This window comes from Ruditapes philippinarum, unplaced genomic scaffold (genome assembly GCF_026571515.1).
Source record: "Ruditapes philippinarum isolate M1 unplaced genomic scaffold, ASM2657151v2 ctg1420_1_1_1_1, whole genome shotgun sequence".
Taxonomy (NCBI): Eukaryota; Metazoa; Mollusca; class Bivalvia; order Venerida; family Veneridae; genus Ruditapes; species Ruditapes philippinarum.
Window position 1 is genome coordinate 118,397 of NW_026857457.1, and position 11,012 is coordinate 129,408.

Genomic DNA, 11,012 nt, shown 5'->3' on the forward strand with positions numbered 1-11,012 from the left:
TAGTATAAATTAATCGCAACTTAATATAACTTCTCTTTCATAACTTATCACTATGAAAACACCATAGTGTTATCTAAATAGAATTGCTTTCTTTCTAAATACAGTAAACTCCGCTTATAACGAACTCCTTGGGACATTCAAAACCTGTTCCTTATATCCGGAGTTCCTTGTAAGCATATAGCGAATTAGTTCCTTGTAGCGAACATATTTACATATAACAAACTGATTGTTTACCATCGACCGCCATTTTGAAGAGCATTTGATTAAGAAAAATTAGTCATTTATTTCTTTTTAGACACAATACCCGAAAGCGTACTTTTTGGAATTTTTAAAAAATCCTTTGCTATTTCAGTTTTAGTTTTACTACCTTTCTCAATTTCTCATAAAATATCATATTTTGTTTCTAAACTCAGTGCTTTTCGTTTTCTTTCCATGATTAAGAATAACCAAGATTTTCGATTTATTCTTCCATTTATATTGAATATCTTCTATTATATTCTAAGTATTTTTACTAATAAAAGATTATTTTTTTTCATTTCAATCAAGTGTACTTTGTAGTTTTCAATGGATTATGTTTGCAAGCGTGCGTGGTTATGTTGAGAACCGATATATATGATCATAATTATTTTACTCGAGTAACTTAACAATGAAAGAAAAGAATAATAGAATTAAAGGAATGACCTTTTTATCTTGGTGACAAAAACTCATGCTTAAAAGAGAAAACTATTACATATTACATACTGCTATAGACATTCATTTTCATAGATGTATTGTAGTATATACAACAACAAGAAAAGCATTGATGCAAAGCATCAAAGGGCGTCCAAGCAAGAAATGCAGAAAGTGAAGATGAACTAGTAGACATATGATGACAAGATATTCTAACTTTTCAATGGTTAATTGGTTTTTACCAGAATGAACGGACGAAAGACATTGTTCATAATGAACTTTGATTGGCATGCTAGAGATTAAAATATTACTTGTTATTTCTTTATGATCGTGATTATTAATAGCAACGGATATACATCTATACAATCATTTATAATCCAAATGTGTAACGCATGATCAACACCACACTTGTGGAATTCTCTTATTATATGTTATCGCTATTAGCGAAGACCCACTCTTAAGGTATCTGTTCACACTTAGTAAAAAAAAGACACTGGTTATATTACCATGTAGATCATGTTGAGCATAATTGTTTATTATACAATAATTGTAATATCTATTTTAATATAAAAAAAATACAGATTTTATGAATATTGTTTTCCTCAGTCTCTTTTTTTGTGTTTTATATGCTATTTTAATACTGAGTTTTTACGTTTACTACTCTTAAAATTGTAAAATAAATTTTAACAATTCAATTGTCATATTGACCGACGATTATAAGTCAAAACTTAACTGGAAAAAGTCAGTAAATTATGCTTAATCTTTTAATATATAATATTGTTTATTCTTAAACCATGTACATGTACATTTGTATTTTTCTTTATCATTTTTTGTGTCGCCTCTACGGAGTAGTGGCGACATATAGGGATCACTTCCGTCGTCTGTCTGTCCGTCTGTCTGTCTGTCTGTCTGTCCGTCTGTCCGTCACAAAACTTGTCCGGACTACTTCTCATAAACTACTGGTGCAATTTCATTCAAACTTTACAGGAATGATCAGTACCAAGCCTAGTTGTGCATATTGTCCGCATTTTCCGGTTCAATGATTTTTGTCAGAGTTATGGCCCTTTAATATTTTTTTATTTTTAAAGTTTGTCCGGACTACTTCTCTTATACCACTAATGCAATTTCAATGAAACTTTACAGAATTAATCTGTAGCTCAAGTCCTTGCGCATATTGCACGGTTTTCCGGTTGAATGATTTTTGGCCGAGTTATGGCCCTTTGATAAAAAGGTGTTTTTTTCTGTGAGTTGCCAGATACACAAAAGCTTGTCCGGACTACTTCTCATAAACTACTGGTACAATTTCATCCAAACTTTACAGGAATGATCAGTACCAAGTCTAGTTGTGCATATTGTCAGCATTTTTCGGTTCAATGATTTTTGTCAGAGTTGTGGCCCTTTAATAATTTTTATTTTTAAAGTTTGTCCGGACTACTTCTCTTATACCACTAATGCAATTTCAATGAAACTTTACGGGATTGGTCTGTAGCTCAAGTCCTTGCGCATATTGCACGAATTTTCTGGTTGAATGATTTTTGGCCGAGTTATGGCCCTTTGATAAAAAGGTGTTTTTTCTGTGTGTTGCCAGATACGCAAAAGCTTGTCCGGACTACTCCTCATAAACTACTGGTGCAATTTTATCCAAACTTTACAGGAATGATCAGTACCAAGTCTAGTTGTGCACTGTCTGTCTGTCTGTCCGTCTGTCTCAAAATTTGTCCCAACATGAAATTGGCCATCATGAGGCGACACATGTGATTACTGATCGCTCTTGTTTAAATTATCAATCAATTGAATAATTCATAAAATCTAATTTGTAACTTTGAATAATTCATCGGCATCTTTACTAAACACGAATAACAAATTAAATAAAACGTTTCAAAGTTGATAGTGTTAATAAAACGTTTTAAAGTTGATAGTGTCATATTAATACCATAAAAATGTACCTTTTTCTCAATTATTGTACATATTTTTTGTTTTTATCTCATATAGATATCAAAGTGCTGCAGCACTGAATGCGACGGACATGCAACCGGAGAGACATTAAGGCCTTTTTTTAGAAAAAAAAAACAACACAAAAGATATAACAGAGAAAATTTGTTCCATACAAGTTCGAGATTTGTAGAGCAATATATTTTATATGTGTCCCAATCTGATATAATTCATATTTTCTATTTTCAAGCAGAACAAGTCCAAATTTTTAAATACAGAATGAAATTTATGCCTAAAAACTTTGGTCAAACTTGTAAATCAGTGTCCTTATCGATTTATTCCAAGAAATGATATGTAAACAGAAAAAAAAAACTGTCAACGAAATATTTCTAAAATAAAACCATGCAAATTAACTTCAATCATAATACATAATACATGTGAGAATGTTAATAATAGCTGCCGGTTTCTTTTTGCCGCGCCAGTTTTTGGCAAATTCAACCCCTATTTTTACGCGCTTTAAAAAAATGAAAACTATCTTAAATTGTCATATTTACTAAATGGTTTAAAAGTTAATATGTTTTGTTTTTCTATCTTTAATACTTTTATGTAAAAATGCATTGAAAGTTTGCATTTGCCATGGCAAAGTGTGTTTTGCCATGGCATTTCGGCATTTTGCCATGGCAAATAATTTGCCATGGCAAATTAGAATTGCCATGGCAAGATTTTTCCTACTTTTGCCATGGCAAATTTGCCATGGCAATTATTTTTTAAAAACCTCACAAAACATTCTAAAACTTATCCTATGACATGTTATTGGTGCTATTGTTATGTTTTTATTGCAATCTCTAATTTTTTTCATTTTGCCATGGCAAATTTTTGCCATAGAAATGCCATGGCAAATTTCTGCCATGGCAAATTTGCCATGGCAATTCCATGGCAAAAATTTGCCATGGCCATGGCAAAAATTTGCCATGGCAAGTCCATGGCAATTACAAAAAAGTTTGCCATGGCAAAATATTATCAATAAAAAAAAAACATTTTTTCTTTGATTTTTTTTTTTAATCATTAAATTGCTATCCAAAGGAAAATATAGTCAATTTTTGTAAAATGTTTTAGTGTCATTAAAAAATGGTCTGTGGAATGTTTTAATTTTCAATTTTATTCTGATGGTACTATATTTACCAGGATTGGCAGGAGTGTAAGAATTAAGTGGCCCATCATCAAATCATACGGAATCAATCCTGCGCTAAACTATCATTTGTTTAGGATATTAACCTCAATTTAAGAAGGAAATGTTCTAGTTGAAGCGAAAATGGAAAAGTTACCGCCCCTTAAAGAGTACTCATCATTTGCATTAAATCAAAACACGAAGGGGGCAGGGGACCTAAAAATGAACAATTTTGTAAATCAGTGTGGCTAGAAACACAATTCCAAATATTTCAAAATCTGTTTCACAGGCAGATAACCAGTTGCACAGCATTATTCAATGATTTATGACATACATTGAAGAAAATAATAGTTTGAATGCATTGCTCCTTAAAAAATGACTGACAGTAATTTATATTTACCCCCACCCAGCCAAAATCACACCTAAAATATACCAATATGGGCAATCTTCATGAAGGTGCAGCATACTCTAGAATCCGCCCGATTCCTTAAAAAATATCACTTACACGCAGTGCAAGCTATGGCATTTTCAAAAATGACCAATAAAGTGTCTGTCATGCGTTTAGATTTTTCACAAAATTTATCTTGTTTGGCGCCAACTGTCAAAGCTTGATTTTTAACTTTTTCACCTCCATTCGGAGAGTCACAAATACATACAAAGCTACCAAAATGCTTAGTTTCGGGTAAAAAACAACAAAAATACTGCTCGTTTCCTACACACAAACGAGAAAGAATTACAATGACAGAGAAATATCAGAAGTTTCCAGTACCTTCAAAACACCATGTCTGAGTTATTAAAACAATTGATCGGGTCCATCATTCGAATATCTTCCCTGTCCCCATATTTCCCGTCGATAATTTGTATATTTTTTTTCTGTAAAATATAATAAACAAAACCAACAAGGAAAGAAAGTATGTTTGCGGTGGTTCCCTCGTCATGTAATTTCGTTGATTCGTTATACATATTGAAAATGTAAGCAACGATTGATTCAAGAATTAATATAGGGCCGGGAAATATATTTGAATATTCGAAATCGAACATCGAAAAACGAATACGAACATTCGAAAAACAGAAGAAATGTTGTATTTTTTGTACTTTCAAATTTCAATCAAGATCGTAAATTAAACCATTGACCTTTACTTGACCCGGTGTTCATATGTTTGTATAACGCGTGACATCGACTATTGCCAATTTACTGTGAAAAGTTGTGAGTATAGTTAATCAAAAGGGCACCCGTTTCACAGTTAATAATTTACTTGTTAAAAGTATATTATGTAAAATTTTCCGATTTTAATTATCTTATTTTATTGTTTTCTGTGCTATAATATCTAGGGGCGTGAGGGATGTAACACTTCTTCATTATCCTTCATGTACGGACTCAATCAAACTGAGTCTGCAATTTTCATGTAATGTTGCTGTTTTTAATGATTCCGATGTATCACTTTTTTTCCAGATATTTTTTCGATCAATCAATAATTGTCGTCAAATGTAAAAAGAAAAATGAACTTGCACGTATTAATCGGCGCGTTATGAAAGCACGGAAATGGTCATCCCTCAAGGCCAAACACTTCAAACTTGAAAATGTTGCAGACTTGGTTTGATTGACCCTGTTTATGGACGGTAATGTCAAGTGCAAACTACCGTCTACGCCCCCTGGCACCGTCTAAAGCAGAATTCAGCATTTTAACATGAAAGGGTGAAAATTTGAATTTAGAAACATCCGCAGATGTATTCAAACCGCGGGTATCATGGAACCTTCAATGTGACACAGAAGTGCCATTCCATGAAAGGCGGAGTATTGTCCCCAAGTAATAATCAAAGGGCTGCAAGCTCTGTGGTATTTTCTGATCGTTGCTATCGCAATCGTACTGTATATCTGTATGTATTTTCCTGTATATCCTGACATCGCTAAAAATAGCATTTTAATTGATTAAAATCATTTTCATCCGCGTACATGTATTGACAATTCTATAAGCCAACGCTACTTTTAAACTTTGAATGCGTTGTAATTAGTTTGATACTTGTAACAAAATATTTCTTTCTTTTACATCGCAAGTTTTAAGCTGTTTTGAGAACTACATTGCATATATATATATATATATATATATAAAACATGTGGACACAGAATCTAGTATAGCAATGTTTGATCTCATCATATTTATTTACTGTCTTTTAGAAATAGTTCGGGCGCTCGGTTTACTAAGTATCAAAAAATGCCCCATCTTATATATTGATGAAAATTAACGGTGTATAGTACAAGGAGCGTAAAATTGGTAGGTATTGGTAGTTGGATATTCGATTTAATGGATATGTAGCAAGATAGATGTGCTCTTCAAGATTGATTCATGTTCGTCATGCGAAAAACTGCTGACCAGTTAAACTACTGAAAATTGCTGACCTCTTATTTTAGATAATTATATAGATAAAATTATGTATAGATGTAAATTTCTAGTACCATCGCACTATCGTATTGTCGCCATTGCATTATCGCACTGTCGGCATCGCATTATCGGCATCACACTATCGCATTGTCGCACTGTCGCCATCGCATTGTCGCCATCGCACTATCGCATTGTCGTCATCGCACTGTTGTATTGTCGTCGTTGTTCTATCGCACTGTCTTATTGTTGCCCTCTGGATTATAAAGTATAACTACGATGGCCCTAACGGTATTCCATATTAATATGCCTGCGTCACAGTCTGTACGTTGTTACCACTCATCAACGTTTTCTTCGGAAACACACAAGCATCTGTCGCTGTACGTAGTACAAAGTCGATAGCATCATGCCTATGATCTTATTTTGAAAACAAAATCATGTTCCCATACAATGAGGGGTGGGGGTTGTTGAAAACTCCCGGATTTCACTCTCTGTAAGTGTAACAGCATATGAAACCTAATACCGGTACTGTTGAACTGTTGTTTGAATGTGAGGAAAATCGAAAAATCATACGCATCTTCTAGATGAAAGCATAACACATGTTTGATTTTATATCGTTTATTTAATAGTGTTCGTGATGAAAATGCATGTCGAAATAAATTACTTATCTGTATAAATGTGCGTATACCGTAGCTAATCGCCTGTATTGATATATTTGAATCTACTGTGCGTTTCGGATAATTATTTAGTGGCACGGTGGTCAAGTCCACTTTAACGGTGTAAAACAGTTATCATGTTGTGTTTATTATCTTAAGTCAAGCAGGCTTGCCATATAAATTAAAATATCGACAAATTTACCAACTGGCGGCGTAACACAGTAGGTAAAGTTGTGTGGTAAATTTTTAGTTACATATCAATGCAAGACAGCCAGGTTCGGTCCCAAATTGTTTTGTATAATTATCAATCGATTAAGAATTTCTTTTTTTCTTGTAAAGATTATTAGCGCTGTGTTATTTTCTATTAACTTCTCATTTCACTTTTGTTTTAAAATGTTGCTATATCTAGCAAGTTGGTGCAACCTGATACGGAATGCATACATGTACATAAATTGTTTCAACTATAGTTAAGTTGGCACGAAAAACTTGTGCACTGCAAAAGTACTACATTGTACTTATATATAATACACACTGCACAGAATAAAAATTATTATTTCCGGTATATATAAATTATTCGAAATTATAACAAAACTGCCTTTATATTCCAATTAATTTGCATCTCATGTAAAAATAAAAATAGGGAAAGAAAAAGGAAAAAAAGGTTTGACAACTTGTGTGGCTCGAACTCATGATACAATTTAATTTGTATGGCATCCTAGTGACTTAACCAACTTTGCCATCGAGACTTTTCAAATTCTATTTCTGATTTTGAATCATATTCACTTCTAAATACCCTGTTTTACCTATTCAGACAAAGATTGTACACAAAAATTGCAACGTCACTCTCACATTATCATAGCGGCACAGTACATTAATTCTATCAAATCTAATCAGTTTAAGAATAAGTTCTCAACTGGATAACAACATTTATATCTGAAACAAATATTAGATATATGACACACATGTACTTTTATTGGGATTTCATAAAATAAATTCGGCCAAGTTGCACGAGACTGCACAATTTTTCAAGCGCCTCAGAAACAGAGAACGATGAAATCGTGCGTATTCTTTTATCCCGAAAAAGACCCTAACAGTTTGATAAGCAAACATTAGGTTCACTGACTAGATACTTATGTAGGGTTTCTTTCATAATATTCACAGTTTCTGCATAATACTTTATGATTATTTGATTGTGACATTTTCGTATCGTAGGTAAAACTATGATGGTTGATTTGTGCCATTCGTGTTTTCGCCCGCGACCCCACCAAGCTAGAATTAACAAGTTAAAACGGCGGGGTCGCGGGACGAAAACACGCTAATTAGCAAGAGCGCGGGGCGAAGTTTAATGAGCGAGACAAGATTTAAGAAATAAAACGGCGGGGCGCACAGCGAAAACACACATATTAGCGCCCCGCTAGTGTTTTCGCTACGCGCCCCCACCATTTTAACTTGTTATTTATCGACTTTTCGCTTGGCGGGGTCGTTGGACGAAAACACTCTTATTAGCAGAGGCAAAGTTTTATTTATTAAACTTCGCCCTGCGCCCTCGCTAATAAGCGTGTTTTCGTCCTGTGACCGCACCGTTTTATTTCTTAAATCTAGCTTCGCGCCCCCGTGTAGACCCCCTGTGACTAAGAATAGAGTACCGCTCAAGCCGGTGCTGGGGGGGGGCGTGAGGGATGTTGCACATATTCATTATCCCTCATGTACAGACTCAATCAAACCGAGTCTGAAGTTCTCGTGTAATTTTGTTGTGATTAATGCTTCCGAGGGATCACTTTGTCTCCAGATTTTTGAATTTTCAATTGTATATTTAATGTAGGAAAGATACGATAATTATTTTTTGCGGTGGTTCTCTGGTCATATAATTTCGTTGATTCGCATATTGAAAATGTAAGCAACGATTGATTCAATAATTATTATACTTACATATTCCAACGTCTGCAAGATAATGAAGACATAGAGGGTGAAGGCAGTCCAAGTCAATATAAAAGACATGCGCATGCTTGAAATTGGGAGTATCCGTACCGTTCGGCTCGAAGTAAATCTGGATACCCGGGTTCGAATCTCGGATGGTGAAAGTCATTTTCACTGTGATTGATCGTACCACATTTCGAAGAGTACCTTGCCCTAGCATGTACTGAAGTTATCAGCACGTTGCAATTTAGAGTGAATGCAACTACATGTAGTACTGCGAAGCTGCTTGACAGCCTGTCCAAGAAAATGTGGTGGCTGAAATGTGCTCTGGTAAATTAATTGTGACTTTCGTTGGTAAGGAGGTTAAACCACCTATGTAATTATGGAATATGTTTTGAACATCTTAAATATTCTATCATGCTCTAGATGTTATGAATAATTAAAAAATCCTTGGAGACAGCAAGCTGATCAAGAAGCCAAGTGACTAACAGCATAATGTCCACACGTGATCCTATCTGATAACCGATTACATCTGTATTGTATATTCAGCATGGTAATAAAACACGAACAGTAACAAACAATGACAAACAGCTATATCAAAATATATCATAAAAATGTTTTGAGTAAATGAACACACAAAATCATCCAATGTTTTTGTTTCAAAGTTTATTTAGTTATAGTAATACAGGCATTCGAGTGGTTTGTTCCTATCCAGTTATTCATTTCTGCAATCGCGTCTTTGTTTAAAGATCCTGAAACTCATTTTTAAATCATAAATATGACGCTCAAGTAAAGATTTATCAACATTGTAAGTTCTAAACACCATGAATTCCGAATTTACATTTAATGAAAATAAAGGGGGGTAATTAGAAATTTATGTTCGATAAAGTCTGAGCAAAATGATTCAATAAGAAATGAATAAATATATTTTAATGATTATCTTTAATGCGTATTAGCATTTGTATTACATATTAAACATATTATCCGACATTTGGAAATTCATTTAGGAGAATAATTTGATACATAAATAAGATTTCATTTAAATATTGTTACATCCTTAATGACATTCAGGATCTTTAAAGATATTCATTTAAAGCTGCATTTTATAAATTGTAGAAATGTTTTGCCGTCGTACTATAAACCTAGCAGTCTACAATTTTATTAACCTTTTTAACAATAAAGTTAAAAACCTTATAAAATACTGTTCAGAAATTATAATTTTAAAAGTGAACCACAAGGTAACACTTAAGTTCATATACGAATTTTAACAAGCAAATGAAGACGGTAATTAGAGCTGTGTATGCGCTACCCTTAAAAATTAATAATTGTAAACAGCAAAAGAAGGATTATCCCATCTAATCAACTTACCTTTTATTAATTATATGGTTCACAATCAAATGAGAAACAAATAAAGTATATTGTCAAAACTAGTAAATAAACATGTATGCATGTAGTGGCATGTACACGAAATTCAGAAGCAAAGTTGGCAAATGCAGGTAAGGCCCGGAATATACTAGCTTCTTGGGGACTCCGCCGGGTTTCCGATAAACTACCCGGAAACAGTTATTTCTGCCACTTAAAAGCGCTGGAAATCAATGATTAAGGACTAGACAAAAATATAACAACACTGAAGTACGAGGCAACAGTTACTAATTACGTCTGCCACACGGCACATGTAGTACTATGAAGCTGTGGAAAGCTGTGACATCTGCTGTGGTGATACATACATATCTGAAAAAAAGTCTCGGAAGCATTAAAATCACATAATTGCATGAAAATTGCACACTCTGTTTGATTGAATATGTACATGAGGGATAACTTTAAAAGTCCAACATCCCTCACTGCCTCTAGCACCGGTTTTAGCGGTACTCAAATGTCAAGGATTTAACTCAATACAGTATTGGAGCAGTACCTCTAGACGCTTGCAGAAATCATGATCGCAAAATAGACAAATATCGTTTTTTTCGCCGATTTTTACATTTTTCATTCATTATCATATATGAATCGGTGTGAAAAGATGAATAAGGCCTATTTCAGTTCATTCCGTTGGGTAAAAAGGCAAGATTTTAGTATTTTATGATTCAAGCGCCTTGCCCGGTATGTACCGGAATACGGTATTTAGTGTGGTGCTCCAATCCTTTTTTTTTAGTCCCACTCAAATGTCAACACTTAAAAGCGCTGGAATAAATTATACCGATTCATTCATAAAAGGCAAGGGTGATATAATCCTAAGCAGGAGTCTCATCTAACACAATAATTTTCATGTCTGACATTTGTCTGATTTGTAAAATA

At 33.8% G+C, this 11,012-nt stretch overlaps 1 long non-coding RNA gene across 1 annotated transcript; it reads right to left on the reverse strand.

Moving 5' to 3' along the window:
- Positions 1-5,507: 5,507 nt before the first annotated feature.
- Positions 5,508-6,438, reverse strand: LOC132749800 (uncharacterized). Its single transcript, XR_009628468.1, has 2 exons — positions 6,225-6,438; positions 5,508-5,677 (listed from the first exon to the last, which is right to left on the reverse strand). It is a non-coding gene; the product is annotated as an uncharacterized LOC132749800 (long non-coding RNA).
- Between the last annotated feature and the right edge of the window lie 4,574 nt (positions 6,439-11,012).